At 37.5% G+C, this 24,401-nt stretch overlaps 1 long non-coding RNA gene across 3 annotated transcripts in view; it reads left to right on the top strand.

Annotated features, from left to right (window-relative positions):
* Window positions 1-1,653: 1,653 nt before the first annotated feature.
* LOC116650284 (uncharacterized) overlaps window positions 1,654-24,401 on the top strand; it is a 31,209-nt gene continuing 8,461 nt past the window's right edge. Inside the window, exons 1-3 of one of the 3 annotated variants that reach the window (XR_011416281.1) lie at window positions 3,718-4,173; window positions 4,456-4,530; window positions 14,262-20,907. This is a non-coding gene — a long non-coding RNA (uncharacterized lncRNA). Of the gene's footprint in view, window positions 4,531-14,261; window positions 20,908-24,401 lie in introns of those variants that run through there. The other 2 variants (XR_004303254.2, XR_011416280.1) reach the window with 2 other exon arrangements.

The following is a 24,401-nucleotide window of genomic DNA, read 5'->3' as shown; positions in this document are numbered from 1 at the left end:
ATTTCAAGTGTCAGTGGAAAGCGTCGAACTGTTATTATTTACTATTTACAGTTGTTTGTGTGAGCAAATGTTTGATTATTGATTCGTTATAAAATGCTTTAAGTGAATTTATAAATAGATATTTTTTTTAGTATATATTCGCCGCGGTTCTTTTCAATTTGTGATTTGTGTTTTTTGGTTTGTCGTTCATTAAGTTCTCTCATAATTTTCAGCTGTTTCAATTCAATTGACAACCACTGTAATTGCCGCAAACTTTTCTCAACAGAGCGTTAGCCTAAGCCTTAGCCTAAGGTACAACGGCTTTGCTGCCTCTAAACCAAGTAACTGAACTTGCAACGCCCTTTGTGAGTGCTGACGTTGGCATTGACGCAAGTGGGGGGCAAATGCAGTCATTAAGAGTGGGTGGTGGGGGGTGGAGCTGCGAAGGGCTGTTACTTTTGTGGCATGCATACACACGCACACACACACACACGCACACACACGTGAAATGCCAAAGTTGAGAGTACGAAATAAACTCGACCAATTCCAATTGCAACTGCAAGCTGCAAGTGTCGAATGAAATCGAAATGAATATTACATATTTTATTATCCAGAGCGGCACGCACACACACGAACATAACGTGCACTTATACATACATACATATGCACGTAAGTATGTTTACTGTTAGCTTGGCAGCATTGCATAAAAATCGCCCCCATCCCTCTTTACCACTTGCGAAAGTGAAACATGAAAGCGAAATTTCTGGCACATATTTCAAATGTTGACTGCAGACAACAAGTCGCTCTCGCCGCGGCAGCGATGATTCATCCAGAGAGCGTGCGAGAGAACGCGCGCGAGAGATAGAGAGAGAGAGAGACAGAGAGAGAGAGAGAGTGGTGAATGTGGTATTTTATAGTCATATAAGGTACAAATACAAGCACAAATACTAGCGCGCAGTTGCCCGCCCCCAAGCTACACAGCTGCAGCTGCAGCGTCAAAGCTTTCAAATGCATGTTGTTGTTTGTTTGTTTTTCGCGCTCTTCTCTCTGGTGAGTGCGCTCCCGCTCAGTTGCCATTTTCGTTCAGTTCGTTTAGCAGTGCCTACGATGCCGTTTCGCCGTTTCATTTCATTGTACCACAATCCAACATACATACATACATACTTACATACAGAAAGCAGCACAATCCTTGTAGCATTTGTTTCAAGTTCACTGTCAAGGTCACCTACTCTTGACATGCGCTGCTGCGACGGCAAAGGGCGAATTTGCTGCAACAGCCAGCAGTCTACACTGCTTGCGAAATGTATACAGCCAGTCCTAACCATCTCCCTCTCTCGCAGCGAACCGATACAACTGCTTTGCCCGAGTCACTATTTCATCACGTTCGCAAATTGCGCTCGGTTGTTTTTCACTTTTCTCAACGTATACACAGAATTTATAATAGATATGAAAATAGTCAATATGGACTTTCAATATATGCATTGCTCTCCATATATACACATGTAGGTGTGTATGTATGTATGTGCACACATCGCGCTGAGCCAAGTTTCCCGCTTTCAGCAGTCATTTCCCACCTCAACAAATTGTTTTGCTTGCTTTGTATACAAAATAAAAATATTATTTATGCCAATTTTGTATAGTAAACAAATATTTTTGGCTCATATTTTTTCTCTTGCATAGCCCTGTTTAACAGGAAATTTACAGATTACCAGATTAGGCGTATACCTTATTTTACACGACTGGAGAACTTGACTTTATGATAAACAAACACTTGGTCTCGGAGATTCACGAGTTTAGCAGGGGATTTCACATTATTCTCTACTCAACTTTACTTATTGTCTGTGGCGATGGTCACAGTGACTCAAAGCAAACATTTCTCATCTGCTTGTTGCTTAGAACAAGACGTTATTTTTACAAAATTAGATAGCTTTATAGAGTACATACGTATACGTAATTTCTTACATACCCAGCTGAAATCGCAAGACTAGAAAAGTTAAATTCCATTTGGGAATAAGCATTTTTGATCGTGGAAATAGAAGGGCAACATTCATACCCTAAATTTTCGCATGGTATTTAATAAGTTTTAGCTTAAAGCGTTTTAATTTATGTGGTCAGCGTCAAGTTCAAAGAAGGTAGTATATCAGGAGTAGTTCCATTATATGAATGCCGCCTTCAATTGTGAAAAATGGGTGGAAAACGAAAGCAATATTTTTACTTTTAGATCATTTCCACACGCGTTTATAAAGTTATTGTTGAACATTTATTGCAGTTGTTATTTTATATATTTAAATTCAAAGTTGTATAGAGGAAAGTTCAACCCTGTCGCATCAGCTTTATGAACATGTAGAGTACAACTGGGATATTCAAGTGGACATCTGCGGCTGTAGTTTCAGCGCTAGCTATAAATGGACATATACTTGTGTAAGTGAGTGTGCCTTTAGGTAGCCCTAATAAGACTGCGCAGCGCATGACATAAGAAAGCAGCGCAGCAGCAGCGGCAGATTGACTAACCTATAAAAGCGAAGGCTTGCAATATCATCTGTTGCACAAACAGGTACGCATACAGATACAGCTACGGATACAGATAGACAGTTCTGTATAGATACAGATACACAGTTTCCCGATGCGAACGCTGCAGTTGTAGCATTTAATTAAATTAAACAATTAAATAAACAAGCCAAAGAGCGTGGCGCACTTAAATACCCACACACGTACATACGCATTTACATATATGTACATATGTATATACGTATACAGCTGTATATAAGCACTCGCACGCACACTAACAAGCCCAAACAAATTCAATTAAGCGATTCAAAGGGATGGATCGGGTTGGAGGGGGGGTGCCAAAAGGGCAAAGACGCTCGCGAATTGCAACACACACGCACATTTATCTGTAAGCAAATATATGCATATGTGTACACATACACATCTTTATATGGGTGTATGTATGTGTGGGTGTGTGCACATATGCGCCTATTGTTGCTGTTATTGCTGCTGCAGTTAGTCAGTAAATGCGCTAATTATATATCTACATACATACATACATACATACATACATACATACAATTGCAGCCCGGTTAGCCCAGGCCCAGAGCACACAATTTGCACATACATATATACAAGAACTACTATATATGTACTCAGACACATATGTACATATGTACATGCATACATATGCATGTAACAGTAACTAAGGCGCGGTCAGGGTAGACTGCACAAGCTAACAGCAGCAGCGAGTATGTGTGCCTGTGTGTGTGAGATCAGCAGCGAATTTGGAATTGGTGCGAGCGAGCAGCAGCTTCCTTTATATGCATTCACTCACATGTATGTATGTATGTACATACGGTATGTGCATGTGCTGTGTAGTGTATATACATGTACATATGTATATTCCTCCTACTCTTCAGCTGCCCTGCTCTTGTATGCGCTTTATTGCATAACATCCTTGAACTTGAACCGCACTGAGCTGAGCTTTGGGTCGCTTGGCTGCTCGCCTGGTTCGTGTTTGGCACTGGCTGCGCTCAGGCTGACTCAGCGACACAAACACACACAAGCACACACTCACACGCATGCACTCTGAAAATACACATGCAGGCGAGCGCTCCCCCACAGCTGCAGTTGGTATACGCTAAAATTTAGACTCTAAATTCGCCTCAAAGCCGTTCGGCTCAACGACGACGGCGACAAGCAACGACGACGGCAACGACGACGATGACGACGACGACAGCGACGGCGACAGCGACGACAACGTCGAAGGCCTGTGTCTCTGGCACTTTCTGCTGTGCTTGGCATTGAAAGCGCGACAGGCGAGCAGCGAACAACGTACCATTCCCAACAGTCCAAACCAGAAATCAGTGCACACTGGCGACAGGAGTTGAATATAATAATCAAAAACAAATAAAAAAAAATAAATAAGCTGAATTTTAATATATAGTAATTATAATTAGACACGCAAATGAAATCAACGATCACATTAAATTCAATTTGACAAACCCAAAAAGTCACAATAAGAGTTAAAACAAAAAAACACAACAATAACAAATTAATTGTGCAAACACAAAAAAAAAAAAAAACACCTAAAATTCATTTGAGAAGTGCGCAAAACTGGTGACTGCTCGAAAATAACAACAATATATTCCAATTGTACTCGAACTATGTATGTACATATATTTCGTATATTTCCTATTGTCAGTAAGTGCAATTTCACATTTTTACGGAAAAGCAGAGCAAAATTAATGAAAGTAAACAAAATCTGAAAGCAAAACAAGAATATGGTGAAAGAAAATTTGTATATATGCATATGTATATATAAGTATTTATCCATCTATATCTCACCTGCGGGTATTACGTGTCAAACATGTGATTCCGTTCTGCTTTTGTATGCAAAAATTTTAAATGATGCATGCGAAAAAATGTCAGTGAAAATGAAACGAAAGAAAGTACAAAAAAAAACATTGCATCATCCAAATACAGGTGAAAACTCGTGTGAAAAATACTGCAAAAGGAGGAAAAATCGCTTTGCGCCTTATGGCTGTCGTATTAAAACAGGTAAGGATCAATATATCTAGTAAAAAATAAGTTTGTTGACACATATTTGCGGTTTAGAACAAGCAACAATCACCGCAAAATCATCTCCAGATCTATTATATTACTTCTAATATAAGAGTTTTTATAGATATTACAAAAATCACAATATATACCACATGGGGTATGTGATATTTTTTAAGGAACTCTATATATGCACAATACTTTCGAGTTTTCTTAGGTTTTTTTTTATTATATATATAGTATATAAATACAAATATTCTTATGCAATATAAAAAAAAAATATATATATATATATAATAAAACAATCAGAACAACAAATTCGTAAGTTGAATTTAATTTGCGAATTATTATTATTTCGGGAAAAGAAAAATACAATTCTTTATTGAAGTTTGTATGATTTCATCAAGTTTTTTTTAGTTTAAAATGAAATAAGAGCCAAAATATCTTATTTGCGATTTTTTCTTCTCTTTATTCTGGAATCCTCTTAAGAAAAATTGTAATAAAGTATAATTACAATTTAATTATCTATATTGAAATTTCACAAATTTACGTCGTGTTTTGCTCGTGACAAAAAAAAAGCACGACACGCGCTCAACTCTAAGTTTAGTTTGAATTCGCTGCACTTCTTGCGACATCCATCAAGTATGTATGTGTGTGTGTGTGTGTGTGTGTGTGTGTGTGTGTGTGTGTGCGTACCTTTATCAGGAATGAAACACAATTGAAACAAATAAACGCCAGTTACATCAAATGCATATGTTCATATGTATGTATGTATGCATGTACGCTGTACATTTAGGACTGTGGATCCAGTTTTGACGAATAACGACACTTTTATACATATGTATATATGTACATATGTACATATATGTACATACATACGTATGTATGCATTTAAATACTAAGAGATCCTGTTGTAAGTTTCTCTTTTGCGTGCAATCCCCATGCAGAAGGACGGCAAACAACATGCAGCGAAAGAACAACAGAAACTAAGAAGCAGCCACAAAAAGCAAAAGTAAAGCTCACATACACACACACACACACACGGGCATATGTAGATAAACCATAGACAGCCAAATAAAAGGCAAAAACATTTTACGAAGCGGAGCGCAAAAAGCACAGTCAAAGCGTGAACACCAACACAAATGCAGCAACGCGCACACGCATACGGATAAAAAATACAAAAACACACACACACACACAACATACATACATACATACATAATAAGCAAAGAACGCCAACTGGCAACATTGCGCAAGGGACAAGTAAAATATATGAATGAAAGAATGACAACGGCAGAGAACAGCAGAACAGAACATAAAGACTGAGCGAAAGAGTAAAAGCGCGCGAGAGAGAGAGCGAGAGATAGAGAGAGTTAGATATGCGGCTGAAGGCCACGACGTGTTGTGTGATGGTAACAAAGGCAACATCGGTGTGTGGGGCAGTAGGGCAACTATGGTGGTATGGAAGTGTGGAAGAACAACAGGAACAGGAAGAAACGTCGAAAACTTAACGAAACTTAGCTAAGAGTGTGAGTGAGCGTGCTGTGAGAGCGAATAATAGAAGATAGAAGCGCTGCCGCCGCTAACGTCGCAGCAGCAAACGACACACACACGCACGCACCCATCGGGCTTTCCATGCGGCCTGAGTCGAAACGGCGACGACATTGAGCAGCGGCACCTTTAACTGATCGCAGCGCAGTTCCTTTTCGGGTGTACGCGTGTCCGTTGCGCAGTTTGTGTACGGAATGCGGAAATAAACGGCAGTTAAAATTCGGGATATAAATATGCATACGTACATATATATGCTGATATACATACAGTATGTCAATAAAGTGTTTTTACTAACAAAAAAAAACTAATTTTTTGGGTTTAGTTGAAAATAAATGTACCTAAAAGTGAGAATTTTTTTTCAATTCTAATTTATTTCGATTCTATATTTTTCCTAGAACTTAATGGCAAAAAGAATTGTTAAATAACATTACCCAAACATTTTATAAAATTAAAAAACTAAAAACATTCAAATTTTATGCTGTCAATAAAGTGTTTTTACACGAAACTTTATTACTAAATAACAATGTTAAAAAAACAGGAATATTTTTTTTTAATACTTTGTGTGGCTGCCATTAGCGTCACATACAGCCTGCAATCGCCGTTTCATTGAAACAATAAGGTTTTGTATGTATGTTTCTGGAATCTTCTGCCATTCTTCCAGTACAGCAGCTTTTAAATCAGTTTTTGATTTTGGACTCCGCTTTGCGACTTTTTTTTTCAAATATGACCACACATTTTCTATTGGATTCATATCTGGACTTTGTGGTGGAGTGTCTAACACCTTTCCACAGTTGTACAACAGCCAAACTCTTACCATATGAGCTTTATGCTTCGGGTCATTGTCCTGGTAAAATTTAAAAATTGGCTTATTGTCCTCATAGAATCCAAATTTCTGTGCACTACTGACGAGATGTGTCTGTAAAATGCTCAGATATTGTCTAGCATCCATGGTATTCTCAATGAAGGTCAAATCTCCTACACCCTTGCTCGAAATACACCCCCACACCATCACTGATAGTTTTCCGAATTTAACGGTTGGAATAATATTGCGGTTTTCCAACGCTGTTAGTGGCTTTCTCCAGACTCTGGATGGCCCATCGTTGTAGAATAGCATCATCTTGCTTTCGTCACAGAATATGACGTTACTCCAAAAATCGTTCGAACTATTTACATGGACTTGAGCGAACGATAGCCGCTTCAAAATATTCGCCGCCGATAGTAGAGGTTTTTTCCTGGCAACTCGTGATGTGTAGTCATTGGAATTCAGTAATTTTCGGACAGTTTCATGTAACACATCAACACCACTTTCTTCCTTGAACTCCTGAGCAATATCCCTAAGCGAAATTTGTGGATTTTTCTCAATTTTTCTCAGAATTTTTCGCTTATCTCTGTCAGAAATTTTGCAGGGTCGACCACATACTGGCTTTGCCTCTAGCCTATCTTCCTTATTGGCTCTGTTTAATATGTTGTATATCGTTGCTTTTGATAAATTAAACATATCAGCCAGTTCCGAGACTTGACGTCCCATCTGATGGTTATAATACACCAGCTGAGCGACTTCAAAAGTTGTTCTTTTTCCTGGCATTTTATTTTTCATAAAATTAAAGCAAAACGTTATAAATTGCAATAGAAAATGACAAGAAAAGTCGAAGACACAAGAGAAGCCAAAACGCATGGGCCCAAATCTAACGGGATCACCCAAAAGAGAACGGCAAAACAATTTACCGTAGCTGTAAAAACACTTTATTGACAGCATAAAATGTGAATGTTTTTAGTTTTTTAATTTTATAAAATGTTTGGGTAATGTTATTTAACAATTCTTTTTGCCATTAAGTTCTAGGAGAAATATAGAATCGAAATAAATTATAATTGAAAAAAAATTCTCACTTTTAGGTACATTTATTTTCAACTAAACCCAAAAAATTAGTTTTTTTTTGTTAGTAAAAACACTTTATTGACATACTGTATATATATTACGTCGTTGTTTTGGTCCTTGCCACGCCAAATGCCGCAAGCAACCCCCGTTTAAGCTGTAAACGACAAAAGCCCAAAAATGAACAAAAATAAAGCAAATCTGCGTTAACAGATGCGAAGAACATGGCAAAAAGAGTGTGAGTAAACGGTATTGCGTCGTAGTTACGTTTTATTTCTATTCATATATTTGTTGTTGTTTTCGTTGCGATAACTGTTGTACTTAGAGAGGCAGCAATTGTTAAAAGAAAAGTTTACTAACATTTCATGGAACGCCACGCACACACACACACACACATGCATACACACATGCATGCACACATGCAAACACACATGCAAACACACATGCATACATGCCTGCATACGTGCGCCCCGGCATTCCTTCAATAACAGTTTCTTTTTGCCGCCGCCGGCGCCGCATTTGCTGAATTATAAAAATATATTTATAACATAAACAAAAAGACAAAAAAGAAGCGAAAACTAAAAACAAAATTAGCAACAACTAAATACAAGCGAACAAAAAACTGAAAGTGTGTATATGTGTATGTATGTACATACGTACATATGTACATGTATGTACAATAAGCCTAAAGCAAAAAATGATAGAACAACAAAGCGCAAGAAAAACAATAAAATGAATTTCTTTAGAAGTTATGCGTAGCAAAATTTGTGTGTGTGTGTGTGTGTGTGTGTGTGTGTGTGTGTTTGTCTTGCCAGCTTGCAGTTATTCATTAGAATTTCGCATTTAATAGCCAAATGGCTAAATAAAGTTTATAAAAAAAAAAAAAGAAGAAACTTTCAAACTCTGCGAAAAAGCAGGCACGACAGATGCTGAGTAAAATTTCCATTTGCTATATCAAAAGTTATTTAGTTGTGATAGATGCTTTGCAAGTCATTTTAAGTTATTTAATAATAATTGATTTATCAATAACGCCGCCTTAAACATTTTATTTAAAGGCAAAAGGAATTCCTTTTGTAAAATTAATAATTGAGTAACAAATTCAAACTCAGTGTTGCAAAACTCTTGAAACAGTGAGAGGCATTTTCTATTACTGTAGATTGAAAACAAAATCACCATTTTGAATATTTTGGAGGCATTTTGTAACACTGCGCATGTAAATTGTCATTCCTTTGAAGCTCTTCAACACTTTTGACTTCTTTTCTTCAATGTATAGCTGCAGTGAAAATTTGAGAAAGAATTTACTAGACTAGTTAAATTAATAACACAATTTCGGGATTTATATACAAAAGTGAAAAACATCTAGATACAAAATGTGTTTTTACCAAAACTAAAAGCTAAATTTCTTACAGTTGAAAAAAAAATGAAAAATGTATTTGAATATATACATAAGCCGAAAAAAAAAAACAAGCAACAATATTTAATGAAATTGTCGATTGAAAGAAATTTCGTTTCAAGTTTAAGTGAATTTTAAAGGCCGCAACTAATTTCTGGAAAGCTCTAATTTCAGAGCAATAATTAAAAGCAGTTACAACTAGAGAATAATAGCCCCTGATTCCACTCTGCTCAAGATTGCTTACATTTATAAACTTCAAATTCTGCGATTCCATTAACAAATGCCAGTTGTCGGTAAAATATAAATGGCAAAAGAACCTCTTTTTTTTATAAACTGATTATCAGTTTGATTTGACGAAGCGCCGCAAAGTGTTCCTCCCAAAGGTCAAATAATTCGACATCAAAGTAAGTCACTTTTGAAAAATGTGAGAATGTTGTAAATGTTGTATGTTGCATGTTGTAAAAATGTGACATTTTCAGAAATGTGTAAGAAATGCGGAATTAGCCTAATTGATACATTCATACAGTTTATAAAATATATAATATATTTTTGAATAGATCCATTTTTATGGGATATAAAAATTAAGAAGATTAATAATACAGTCGATCGCAAGTGCAAATTCTAAAAAAGACTCTACTTTACGAATTATTCAAATCTCCGTTGGGTACAAATTACTATTACACAAAAATTGGAATGCTTAACTCATAAAAGGAGACCACTTTTATTTTCCTAGATAACCTGATTCGGTATTTCTTAGTTTATTTTTGTGCTTCTTCTGACAGTTAGGTCGACCCCAATGTTGGTTATATTTTATTAAACTAAAGACCAATAAAAAAACTAGTTATATTCATAAGAAAGGTATTTCAAAAACCATTCTGTTCTGCAGTCTTTGCTTTCAACTCAGGGATTGCAAACGCCTAATCCCCTCTTCGATACCTTAACCAGTTGAGAATTACAAACAAGTGCTGCGTGCATGTCAGAGTTGAGTTCATGTTCTGTGTGTTTTACCTCTTTTTCATCGTGCTTAATATTGACACGAAGAAATCTTTAAAAGTTAATAAATGATCAATTATTCATAAGCCTTAATGTTACATTTCTTCATTGACTATAAACAAATAATTGTAAAAGTTTAATTTTATGAAGATTTTTCTATCCTATTCTAAGAGATGAGGTTGTCGTTTAAGCGGGTTTTCACTGTATTGAGCAATACGTAATTGGAGATATATAAAGCATGCCTAACGCACAGTTTTGGACGTTTTTTTCAACTATTTTAAATTCTATAATAATCCATCACGTGACTATAGTCAAAGTTTAACTGCCTTTTAATTGAGCAACTGTTTTTGGAGCTGTTGTCTCTTAACAATCGCGCTTATTATATAAATATGAAATGACTATTGTTAAACAATACTGTGAAATAGTAAACCGCACTAAATACGATATATACACACATGTATATGTAGTATATATTCCAGATATGAACAATACAATCGAGTGCAATGCATTGCGATGCATTTGCTAGCTGCCCACTCATCTACAGATACATCTGCATATATGCACATGCACACAGATATCTACACGTACAAATGTATTTGTATCTCGTAGGTTCGCAATCAAGAATTGTGACATTTGCCCCGCCTGCCCGCCTTACCTTTAGCTGGGTGACCGCAAAACCCAACAACAAGTACACAGAAATAAGTGCGGCATTCTCCGAGTGTGTGTGTGTGTATTTATATCTAAACTTTGAGTCAAGTTTGCTTGCGTGTTGTGTTTTTGTTTGCGCAAGCTGTGAGATTTGAAAAACTTTTACGTAATAATCGGCATGCGAATTCAGAGCAACAGGAGGGGGAGCTAGCGTGAGAGGGGGCCTGGGGGGACGTCATCTTTGCGCTTTTTGTGATAGGTGCAAAAAGTGGCGTCATCAGAACGGATTTTTACATAAAAGACATCAATAAGTACGCGCTGTTAAAACTATCGTTTATTCTCATCAAATAGAACTATCGCTTGTTATCGATAACAGCGTTTGCGTGCAAAATGCAAGCCCAAAAAGCATTTTGCCTATTTTCATATAGGGAAACTATAGTTGTCATCGATAAAAGCAATTGTACTCAAAAGTGGAAGAACAAAGAGTATTTTGGACATTTCCATCAAAGGGAACTATTTTTTGTTATCAAAGGAAATATCGCTTGTTATCGATAACAGCGATTGGAAGAACAACAAATATTTGTGAGATTTCTAATTTTGGAATTTTCCCGGTAAAAGTGGCAACTGTGCTTAGCAAATTTAAAGAAAAGGTTCGCATTGATAATTGCTAACAATGTTAGAATTAAATTAATTAATAAAAAAAAAAATAAACTAATCGATAGCGCAGGCAACAAATTCAAGTGCGAACACTTTAGACAATATTATGAAGAAAGCTGAAAACACGCTAAATACAAACACACACACACACAAACACATACACACGTATGTACATCTAAACACAGGCATCAGTGTAAAGCGCAAACACATGGCACGAGTGAAAAGAGGAAAGCAGCAAAAATAAAAAGCCAAAATGCTGCTTGTACGGAGATGGGGACGCTGCTGGCGTCAGCGTCAGCGTCAGCGTTGGCAGCGCCGTCGTCATTATTGCTGTTGTTGTTATTGTCATTCAGTGTGTCGAGGTGATGGCGGCGGCGGGTATGTGTTTCAAGTTCAAGGTTAAGATACTAGTTGTGCATGCGGCCAGCGGGTGCGAGCGAATAGGCAATAGTTGCCACAGCGTGCGTTTGTGTGTGTGTGAATGTGTGATAAACCAGTTTGGCACGTTTCGCTGCGCAAGCGAGAAGCGAGACAGCAGGTCAAAGCGAGAGGGCATGATAAAGAGACAAAACGAGAGCAGCGTCAAACAAAGAGGAAGAGGAAGCCAACGAAAAGCACAACCAAAAAGCAACGCGCATCAAACACAAAATTTAACGAAACATATTACAAATAATACAAAATAACGCACACTTTGCCAACTACAGTTGTGCACTCTGCTCTCGCTCTCTCTCAATCGCTCTCTTTCTCTGTTTAACATTTCTGCGTTGAAAGGCAAATAATAGTTATTAGGTTTAGATTCGCCGTCGGCTTTGCTTTTGACGTTTCAACACTTATTCGCACTTCTTTTGTTTTACCTTATGCCATTTTTATTTCATTATCGTATCTGTCGCGCGCTCCTCTCTTTGCGCTCTCTCGGAGCTTTAATTGAAATGATTTTGTCGCTGTCGCTGCGGCTTGCACGCCTGCAATTGCACTCGCCCCGACTCCGCTTCGTCCGTTGCGTCAGCTGCACTGACAAAAACAACAACAACAACAACAACAAGAAGAAGCACTGTAAGCTCTTCATTTAATTAAACGCCTGGCGCCGTGTCGGCTTAATGGATTTTTTTTTTAGCTTACAGCAACAAAAAGCATATTCGACACTCAAAATCGATTTCACACTTGTCCCTCCCCCACCCCTTTAGCCTTACACCTTGCAATAGCAACACTGCTCAAAAATTGCTCCCAGGCAATTTGCCAAAAAAAAAAAAAAAAATATTGCTTCATATAATTTTAGTACTGCATTTTATGGGCTAAATAAATTCCAAACATTTTAAGTGCATATTACTTGCATTTTGCATAGTTTCCGAGTTCGTTGCACTGCAATTTTGTAGACCTTGGATGTAAGGCATATTAAAAAGCTCTAGAAAAGTACATTTGCAATTAAGAATTTCAAAACTAATCGTGGATTTAACTAAACGCATAAAGTGAGCTGTTGAAAGCTTAGCTTTTACTAGAGCAAATCGAAGAAAATGAAATAAATTAGTATGCTATATAATGTTACTTGCGATTTTAACAAAAAAGCTTCTTATATTCAGTGAAAGTTCCAAAAGCAGCTCCTTTTACTGCGAACATGCCGGATTCTACAACAAACGAATATCCAAAGTAAAAAATCCATTACTTTTAGATTTGAGACTTCTGATATCTATGTATGTACAATTTAAGAAAAAATAACTGTCCACTTAGCAGAGCTTTTACTATAAATATTTAAAACGTGTTTTTTAAGCACCTTCGCTTTTATTGCTTTTTCACCAAGTACCCGCCCGTGGAAAATTGAAATCTGCCCATCTAGATCTTCACTTCTATTTTAAAATAACATATTTCTAAAGAACTAAGTGTGGGCTTTAACGGTTTCCGCCTATGTTGGTCTTGCGGTGAGAATCTTTAAGCTCTACAATAAACTTTCGTTAATCAAAAGCCTTGGACCCGCATTAGCCAAATAAATTCTCACAAAGATCTTTGAAAATACATTTCTTTGCGAGTCGAATTTTCCGTTACCCCGTCTTACTGTGCACCTGATCATATAAGGTAACTGCAGTGAACATTTCAGCTTCCTGGACAAACAGTTTAATACGTAGAGAAGATATATTCCGACAAGATTGATAAAGCAAATCAACAAATTTTAAGATAACCATCTGAAACATCTCTGGGAACTCTGCGAGTGACCTTCATTTTGTGTACTCTAAAACATTCACATATATGTACTATATATGTACCTCTAAGCTTGTATATATATATATATATAGATGTGTATTCTCACTTGCGTTCCAATAATTTGGTTGCCAAGTGCGAAATTTGCATTTCTTGATTATCGAATTATCGAATGTTGCATGAACTTGTAATTTTATACAAATACATTTGAAAATATTTCAGTGTGTAACGTAGCGTATGCTATCGATAAATCGATAACAAATTTGTACAGTTAAGCAGAGTGTGTGAGAAAGCTTTGCATAGAAGAAGAGTATGCAAATCAAAGCCGATTTCGCATGCACTCACACGCATATAAGTTGTCGATTATTTGTTTGGTTAAGTTAACATTTTCCTCTGGAATTTCAAACATTCTCTGTTTATTTTTAGTGGAACAGCGTCAGCTTTGAAATTTAATTAGCGACAGGCGATTGAGCCAGCCACAACAACAACAACAACAACAACAACAGCAATGACAGCACAAACACACGCCTACACACAATAGAGCAGAACAAGGGCCTGCGAAATAAAAGTAAACACAAAGACAAAAGAAAAAGGAAATAAACCAAAATAAATCATGCGAGCAAACGAAGAGGAAGAGCCACAAAATGTGTTCAGCTTTCGCATGACGACAGCAAAAAGCAGCAGCGACAGCGGCAGCAACAAGAACAATGAAAGTGCACCAGAGACGTTATCAGACCCCCTTCATCAACCCTACTGCCACTGCTGCAACTGGCATGTGAGTGTGTGTACGTGTGTGTGTGTGTGTGTGTGTGCCTGTGAGAGCGAGCGAGCAAACAAAAATGGCGCTTGACATGCGCACCATGCGCACTGAGCGAGCGGCCAACTTGAACTTGAAAATGTTTTTATTGTTGCGCTTGTCCGAAGGCTGTGTTCCATTTACTTGACGCGACAGCGACGCCAGCAGCAAAGCGATGCCGGCAACCAAAGTGTGGAGCGCAGAGCGTATACGCGAATTCAACAGAGAGGGAGAGAGCGAGAGAGAGCAGCGAGGGCGTAAGCAGCAAGAGCGAGCTGCTAGGCTAAGCTTTGGGACTGCTTGCTAGCAGCAGGTATGTATGTTTGTATGTATGTATGTATATTTGTGTTGTGCATGTGTTGGTGAGAGTTGCAAATCAGCCAATATGAAAAGAAAAATAAAAACAAACAAGCATGCGAGAGCAGGCGAAAGCTTTTTGCATAGCTTTTGCGTGGGTGACTTAAGGCAGCGCAGTTGCGTCGCTGCCGACGTCTGCCAACTGTTTGCTTTTGTTGTATGCCCAAAGCCAGCTGCCCGACACTTTCTCTTTCGCTGCGTACACCAATGTGCCTGTGTGTGTGTGTATGTGTGTGTAAATAATGCTGTTGCATATTTACTGGGATACGATGACGCGCACCTGTGCGAACACAGCTGCAGCCGACAGGATGCTGCTGCTTCTTCTTCTACACGCTAGCCTCCTAGCTGCCAGCCAGGCGCAAAGTTTTTCAGTGTAGAGCGCACTCCCGGTGATGTCAGGCAGCTCCTAACAGAGCAGCGTTGCCATACTTGTAATAGAAAAAAAAAAAACACATTACATATATGTGTATGTATGTGTAAAGTTGACATAAAAGTGCGCGTTGCTCGAAAAAAGGAAACAATAACAAAACATATTCAGGTGTGGAAAATTGATTAATTGCTAAAAATACAAGTGTGTGTGTGTGTGAGTGTAAAAGTTTCTGTACTGTGTCATGTGATGCAAATTGTTATTTTCATTCTCGACCAGCATATGGACATTACATTTTAAGAAATATATGTAGTGCACACAAACCACACACGCATACACACACACACACACACAGATACAGATAGACAATTATTTCATTGCGCCTTGGCATATGCAACATATTTGTTGGTTTGTGTTTACTACGCTTTCGACCTTTTCACACACACACACACACACGCGCACACGTGTTCACAGAGCAAGATGCGTAAGCAGCGTTGAATTATTTACACATATAAATATACATATATGTTTACAGTTAGATAGATGCATGTGTATGCCATATATAGACATTAATCGATGCGACTTTGTCTAAGGGCAGCTGGCAAAATGTGGAGCATTAAAAATAGATATGGAAAATAACTTTCGGCCATAGCAAACTCAATAAATGATTTGGAAATATTTTGACGATTCAAGCAAATTTACAGTAAAAGCTCTCGCAGATGCGCGCTATTTAAATGTAAGTGAGGTTAGGTTAGATCGAAGAATAGAAACAGAAACAAAAACAACTTTTTGAAAACCTTGCAAATTGGGATTGTTTCAATACTTCTCGCCGTCATTTTGTTGATGCATATGTCCTATTTCCGTCTATTTCAGACCGCTAAAAATTTGTAAGCTTTTGTCCGCTTACGCTCAAAATATCCTTCGCCCAATAGTGTTAATATGTGGCAAAGGAGATGTCCGTCCCAGGAAGCTGTCCTTTAGCTAAGTTTTTACTGTACAAGTTGGCCATATTTTAAATATGCGTCAATCGATGTGACTTAGCTCAAGGGCAGCTGACAAATTTTAGAGCTGAGAGATTAAAAATAGATTTAAAAATCATATTTAATGCAAATCAATAAATAGTACAGATATATACTATAGATATATACCATATATAAAACAAACAATATTACACGTATATAAAACAAACATTAAACAAGGTGAAGGAAATATGAATATGTATTGGTATGAAAAATTACGTAAAATTATTAAATTTATTGAATCTATGCTAAAACATATATCTCGGAGCTTTTGAAGTAGAGTGTATGAAATGCATTGTAAATTACAAATTTCTCCAAAATCCTAGTGAAAATTTTCATGAGAAACGAGTGAAAAAGTGTGTTCACAAAAACAACAAGAAGAACCAAAAAAAAAAAAACAACGGCAAATGCAGCAGCAGAAGCGAGCAAGAGTAGCTGCAGTAGAGCTGCGTGCTGGGTTTGTGTCCATGCTAAGCTTTCGCTAAAAAGCTTTTTCAGTGCAATTGCCGCTGGGATACACCCTGTGCTCGCTTTGAATTGTGCAAGCAAGTGAACACAGCTGGTGGTATCCAGTGGCCGTTGGCAGCCAATGCAACAATTGCAACAACTGCAACAACAACAACTGCAACAACAACAACTGCAACAGCAACAACAACAACGAATACTGCAACAACTTGAGGCAGCCACAGGGTGAGTAGTGTTCAAATTGTTAATTCTTGGGTTTTCTTTGCAAGTCCAAACTGTAAACTTATTTTTATTTTAAGTTAGATTTTTCTTTCTCTTGTTTTTTTTTGTTGTCTTTGAATTAAATTTGTTTAAAGTTCATTTGACCATACTAAATATTTCTTAGCCATAAGCTTTGTTTAACAAATTATCATTTATTTACCCTCGAATAGAAAAGAAAAAAACGTAAAAAGTAAAATAAAAGAAAATCAACTGTTGCCCAAATTGAATCATTGAGCAAGATTTGTGCAAATAATTTTAAGTAAGCAACAGCAAAGAAAATCAGTGGAAAAAAAATCACAAATTGAAAACAAAAATTGCATATAATTATATTCAGCATTTAATTGTTATTACACATCTCTCTTCAATTGAACATTATTATTTTCTATTTCGATTTTAGTTCTTTTTCAAATTTACAATTTTCAATAGTAACAATCAACACATCAAAACCAATTTTCCACGCACTCTTTCAGACTTGTTGCTGGACGGGTGACGGGTGGTAGTGCGGAGGGGGGGGGGGGGGTGGCGTGTTGCCAACGAACTGCGCTTGAATGCGCCGAGCTTACCTGAGAAACGCTCTGAAAAATTTTGATGAAAATTTAATTATGCCAGTCAGCAGGGCAGCAAACAGTCCGTAGTATTCAAGTGAGGGAAACTTTGCTGCGCTGGCTACCCATTAAAAATGTAAATGGAAAATGGGGTTGGATCGTCTTGTGGTTGTAATATGTTAAGCGGGGCACAGATAGATGTTCCCTATCAGCATCCACGATTCACAGAAGCCATTTAACATATCAATAAGTGCAATTCGATTCTATATTCTCGTACAACTTTCCCCTTAACTCGAAATCGATAAATATCGATTTTAAGCTTGGCTTCGATTACTGTACACTTCATTAATATGTTTCTTTTTGAATATCTCTTAGGCAAATGTGAGAAAAATTTGATTGTGAACATCATTAAATGCTATCGATAAATATCGATTTTTAGCTTGTACTTCAAAAATCGTATTCCGCTAATTACAAACTTGTGAAGCAGCTTTGTATGCGCAAACAGCGAATAGCTTTCGTTAAGCCCTGAAAAAATCGATAAATATCGATAGATATGCTATATATTAATCGATCAATATCGATTTTTAGTTTAAAACACTTTGCTTTTGAATGTCAGCTCTTTTTATTTAGATTTCTATTGAAATTTAGCTTTCATAAGTAAAAAACAAAATGTAATTCTCTCGATGATAATTAATCAAATGCAGCTCAGGGCTGACTACAGGGTATCTGTTTGTGCTGGTAAAGCAGCTTCTGGTTGTTTTGTTTTTGAAGTTGGCCAAAACAATTAAAAGAGATTTTTATGCTGCAATTCGAATTGGTTTCGAAGAAAATCGCGTGCACACAAATTTTCTATTTTCGTTTCGCTTTTTCGGCTTTTTGGCTCATTGACAGCAGGCAAAGGAGTGTGGGGAAGGGGAAGGAAAGAGGTGTGTGTGTGTGTGTGTGTGTGTGTGTGGAGGTATTTTCTTATTTGTAGCTGCTGCAGCAAAGGCTGGCAAAAGCGTTGACATTATTTCGACATTTAGCTGCATTTTCTCACTTTTGCATTTCAAATGACCCTCAATTATCCTTTGTTGACTGACTTTGTGCTGTGTCTCTTGTTGCTGCTGTTGTTGCCAAGAGGTCAAGGAAAGTGAAATTGATTTTTCTCTGCCTTGGCCCACAACACAGGCTGACCCTTGTTTCTATATATATACACATAGCTTATGTGCTTATGTAATAAATGCTATTACAGAGACTCAACTGATTCTTTATATGACACAATATATAGCTTGTATAATACAGAGTTAACACACCGTTTTTAACGCTGCCAATTTGTCAAAGTTCAAGCCACAAAATGACCTCATGTACACATTTTCTTCTTCTATATTTATGATGAAATCAGCTGCGACTTGACAAATAGCAATGCTTTATAATTAAAGGCAACAAAAAACTATAAAAGTAACGAAATGCTTGCATTGTTACGCAATTGTCACGCAGGCAATTTAGAGAACAAGTTGTAGATATATATTATTATATATATCTATACCTAAAGCTATATCTCCGAATCTTGTGCAATCAATCAGCCAATCGAAAACCAGTTTTGATATTTAGACACAGTTCAATTTCCCTTTCAAATGCCTCGTAACACTTGCAGCTCTCTCTTGCTCTTGCTCTCTTTGAAACAAATTTTTAGTTCTCAGCTCCTCTTTGTGACGCATTCTTAAACTTTGCACTGGCAGCGCATGCTTTTACAGCTTTTGCATTGAATACGCAATTTTTTTCTGTTTTTAGATACAAATTAAACTAGAACTTGTTATTAACAATTGCTTTTAAGTAAAGAAATATATAGCCATTGTTTTTAATAGATCTATTTAATACTCAATGTTCTCATATGAAGTTAGTTTTTGTTTGAAAGATTATTTTCCCCTTTTTATTTTGGACCTAACTGACACTTGGCAATAAAATAGCCGTTACGATCTATTGGTAATTTGATATTAACTTTTGTTTCTTATTTTTGTATTTGTGAACTTATGGCTAGATTGATTTAAGGAAAACAGGATATCTGTTTTATCTGAACTAATGTCATCAGAAAATTTTAGAATCGAATACAAAATATATTATGTTTTGTGCATATGGAGACTAAAAGTTTAAAATAAACATATTCTATATTTTTCTTAGGATGTTGAAAGATAAAAACGTTTGAGATATAATGAAAACCCTACACCATGAGTTGTTTTATATTATCACTTTCTTTGTAAGTATAAATGTCTGATTTTTGGATCTGCATATGCTTTTACTCTTTTCTATACATTCCTCTTAATTGTTTATGATAAAAGCTCGAGTAACTCTAAAAAAAAACACATTATATTATTTTATTTATTTTTTTTTTATAAACGAATACGTAATTGCAAATCTTGAAATGGCAAACCTCAAATTCTGATAATACATATATTTAGAAGGCTAGGGATAAGATATATAGCTAGCATTAGATAAGTTCCTCTTTGCGTTTCCTAGCTAACACTATTAAATTCCATTAACTTTGCAAACATGTCACAAAATCTCACATGATATATATACTACTCAGGCTATATTCCCTATATACTATTCTATATATATATATATATATATATATATACACTCTGCTCTCCATGTGTGTGTAGTTAAACGCAACTCTAAATAATGACACGGAATGGTTTTAGTCATGCACGACAGGTCTCACAATACATACTACTTTATATACATATATATCTATATATGTATATATACACACGTATGAAACTTAATTTTCAATTTAAGTTGACCTTAGAACAAAATTTGATCGATAATTTCGCATAATTGCGGAATGTGTGCACACAGACACACACACACACACACACACACACACAGGGTGACTCTAACAAAAGTGTGACACATGGTAAGCCGCCTTCACACTCGCACACACAGAAAGGTAAATCACCTTGAACATTAACGCCCAATGCAAAATGCAACTGACATGAGAAATTTGTGTGCGAGTGATGCGGCGCAGTCATGTGCGAGCGAGATAGCGCTACATATCTATGTAGAGGGCGTTAAGCCAGTGGACGGCGACGGCAACAGCGACGGCAACAGCGACAGCAACGGCAACGGCAACGACGGCGTCAACTCAAACGTGAGAGACAGCTTGTTATACATTGTAGTTTTGTGTGGCATGAGCGCAGCCCCCGGACTACATTTGCGTCATGCGACAACAACAGCAAAAACTACAAGTTTTTAATAAAACAAAAAGAAAAAAAAAAAAAAACTAACTTATAGCAACAACAAATTCCACTGCAGGCGGCAGAACTGCAAAGCGAAAGCTTCAGTCGCGCTGCTTCCTGCTGTTTATATGTGTGTGTGTGTGTGTGCGTGTGGGCGACAAGCCAAAAGCTTTGCCACTTGGCAGCTTTACGCTCTCTCTTCGTGTCTCTCTCACTCTCTTTTTTTTTTTCAACTCTGCTCAGTTAGCTTTTGTGCACGAGCGTTGAGCAGCTGACAGTTGCGCTTCAGCATTAGAGCAGCGCAGTTTACAGTTTACTTTACGCCGAACGAAATGAAAAGCTAGCGAGCCTGAGTCTCAGTGTACTTATTTGTATGTGTGTGTGTGTCTGTGTCTGTGTGTGTGTGTGTGTGTGTGTGTGTGTTGTGTGGCACCTCCTTGCTGCAACGAGAGAGCCGAGGCTCGTACAGAAATAAATGCCACAGTGCAGCGCACGGCCCAGCGTTTAGTATATTTCACCTTTGCGCGTCTTTGGGGCTGCCAGCGCGCCAACTCACTCCACTCGCCGCACACACACACACACACACGCGCGCATACATAGGCACACGTGTATTTGTACATTTGCTGCAAGTTTCATTCACGCCGCGTGGCCATCGAAATTTTGTCGTTGCAGTCGGTTCGCGTCGCGTCACGTTGCGTTCCGTTCCGTTCCCAAAGAAATTGGCCTAAAATTGTAACAGTTTTCTTTTACTACAACAAGAACAACACAAACAACGACAAACATAACAGCAGCAACAACAACAACAACAACGAGAACAACGAGAACAACAGCAATTACCATTGCATTCGCAGTCGCTGTCGCTGTCGCAGTCGCAGCTGCAGTTGACGTCGACAGCGCTTGCGGCGCTGCCCGTTGGCTGCCAGCTGCCGTCTGCTTTCAGCTGCAACGGCCAACGTCGTCAGTCGCCAGTCGTCAGTTTTAATTTCCACATCGAGTTAACAACATCACGAGGCGGCTGCGAGGAGCGGCTCTGCTGCTGTTGGGCAGTTGGCATAATCGGACTTTGTGGATTTTGTGGAATTTGGATTAGGCGAGCAGCGGTCGTTGCAACGTATTGTTTTCTGTTATAACCAAAACAGCTGTTTAACCTACCATGTGTGCCAGTCTGTGACTGTTTAAGTGTGTGTTGTGTGTTTGTGTGTGTGCTTGTGTGCATATATTGCATAAACTGTTTGATATGCACACGTAACGCCGTGCAGCGCATCTGCCCACAAATTCATTTTCATTTCGAATTCGAATTTGCATTTCGCCTGCATTAGCAGCAACATTATTATGCAATAATAAAATAAAACAAAGCGAATGCCATGTGAAACAGTTGCAATGCACATCAATTACTTGGCATGCCGTTAGAGTCGAGCTTAAAGCTCCTTGACTGTATGTGCGTGTGGGCTGAAAACAATCAGCGGCTCCCACGCTCGCAAGCACTCACACTCTGACCCCCCCTGGTCCCTCTCACTCCCAGCCACCCACCTTCACGCGCGCTCTCTCTTTCATTTTCTGTTAAACTCTTTCGTTCAGTTTAATTTTAGACTAGCCTGCAGTCTGCAGTCTGTTTGTAATTGTAACCCACTTCTCTTCTCGTTTCTTTTGTTTTGTTTTTTTTTTTTATTTGCGTTATATAACGTATAAAGCTTTACGTTATCCTTTCCGTTTTGGGAAATTGCATTTGTAGCAGCGAAAAGCGACGCTTTAATAAGCGGCAAACTACAAACGAATTTCATGTGCTGGCAATTAAACAAGACGCGCACACAGACACACACAGCGTATGCGCAATTTCACAGATTTTTTCGCTGCACACACACACACACACACACACACACACACACACGCTCACTGCATAACGTAACCACTTGACCTTGCACACATGCAACTTGTACTACACAGACACACACACATGCACACATACATGCCAGCACATTTTATTGGCTTATATAGCTATCTATATGCACACACACACACACACGCACACACACACACACACACACACACACTATTACCTGCTTCGTTTTTCTTGCTGCATTTTAAGAATTTTTGCAATATTTCTCGTGTGTAAAAATAACAAACGGCATATGGTCGAGCACACACACACACAAACAGCTGTTTAAGTGTGTGCGTGTGTGTGGGCGTTGCAAGGCTCGTTATGAGGTCGATTTCGTGAGTGTGTGAAAAGATGACTGAAAAATGCATTTGACACAGAAAGATAGCAAAAATCAAGTCGAAAAAAAAAATTGCAACAAGCGTTTCAGTTTGCTTAGCTTTGGGTCTTTCTACTGAAAACTGTAGCTCAAGCTTTTATTAATTGTTTTTTTAAGCTTTTTTTTTTGTAAAATTCCCTCGCTGTGAAATGATTCACAAGCCAACGAAAAAAGAAAAAAACCCAGGGTATCAACTGATATATCATGTTTTACTGTAATACAAACCGATTATTCGCCCAATTAGCGCACAACTCAGTGCGAATTTTTGTAGATATCTTATTTTCTTTGTTTTTGCAGTTGCAAAAGCTCTTAAAAACCGGTTTAAAACCGGCCAGCTTTTTGTTATTTTTATTTTTTAATTGCAAAAGCAATTAATCATGAACTTTTTTTACTAAAAACAAAATCAAATAAATTAGTCGTGCAAAATACACAAGTTCAAATCATATTCCAAGTATTGCAAAATTTCCCGCATCTTTTCTTAAAAAAGTTGATAAAGCACTAAAAAATTAGACCGGAATTTATGAGAATATTAATAATATAAGGCACATTTAAAATGTTGCATTGACATTTCATTTGATTCTGTCTCCCTTCTCTATTTCTGTGCATCAAGAAAGCAGCTCTATGTAGAAAACGTTTCAGACATTTCAATTATTGTTAACTTGTTTTTTTTTGTATTATTTAGTAGCTGCTCTTTAGACACATTTTCTTTATTTTCTTATAGTTAATCTTCTAGTTAAATGAAAAGCTTGCACAACGAATGAAAGCTACAAAAAGTCTTAACAATTCGCGTGTTTCAATTCCAATTCTATTTCCTTAAAAAACAACCAAATGACACCTTTTAGCGAGCTGCCACTGTATTTGGCTTACAAATTGTTTTGTATTTATTTGCCCAACCAATTTGCTTTTGGAATTTGTACCTCGCACAAGCCGAACAACTGGTCTCTCGTATCAGCAGACGCGTCAACAACCCAAACATCTAGCTATCTATATGCCTGTCGCCCTGTCTCGCTGTCTGGCTGTCTGCCTGTTCTCTCTGTTTGTCTGGAGACGAGCGTTACGTATCTGCAAGAAAATAACAAAAAAAAAAAAAAAAAAAAGTTCCCCAAATGACATCATCAAGCTGTCTGCGACGCGTTGCCGCTTCTCATTCAGTCATTTGTCTATAAAATATACTTTGTAAAAAGATACTTTGCGCCTGACGCACATTTGCAAGCTACTTAAACAGCTGGGCAGATATGTAGATATCGTTGAGCTATAAAGTATATGAAAACTTATGAAAAACC

Source organism: Drosophila virilis, chromosome 2 (assembly GCF_030788295.1).
Source record: "Drosophila virilis strain 15010-1051.87 chromosome 2, Dvir_AGI_RSII-ME, whole genome shotgun sequence".
Classification (NCBI taxonomy): Eukaryota; Metazoa; Arthropoda; class Insecta; order Diptera; family Drosophilidae; genus Drosophila; species Drosophila virilis.
This window is presented reverse-complemented; position numbering and strand designations above follow the sequence as displayed.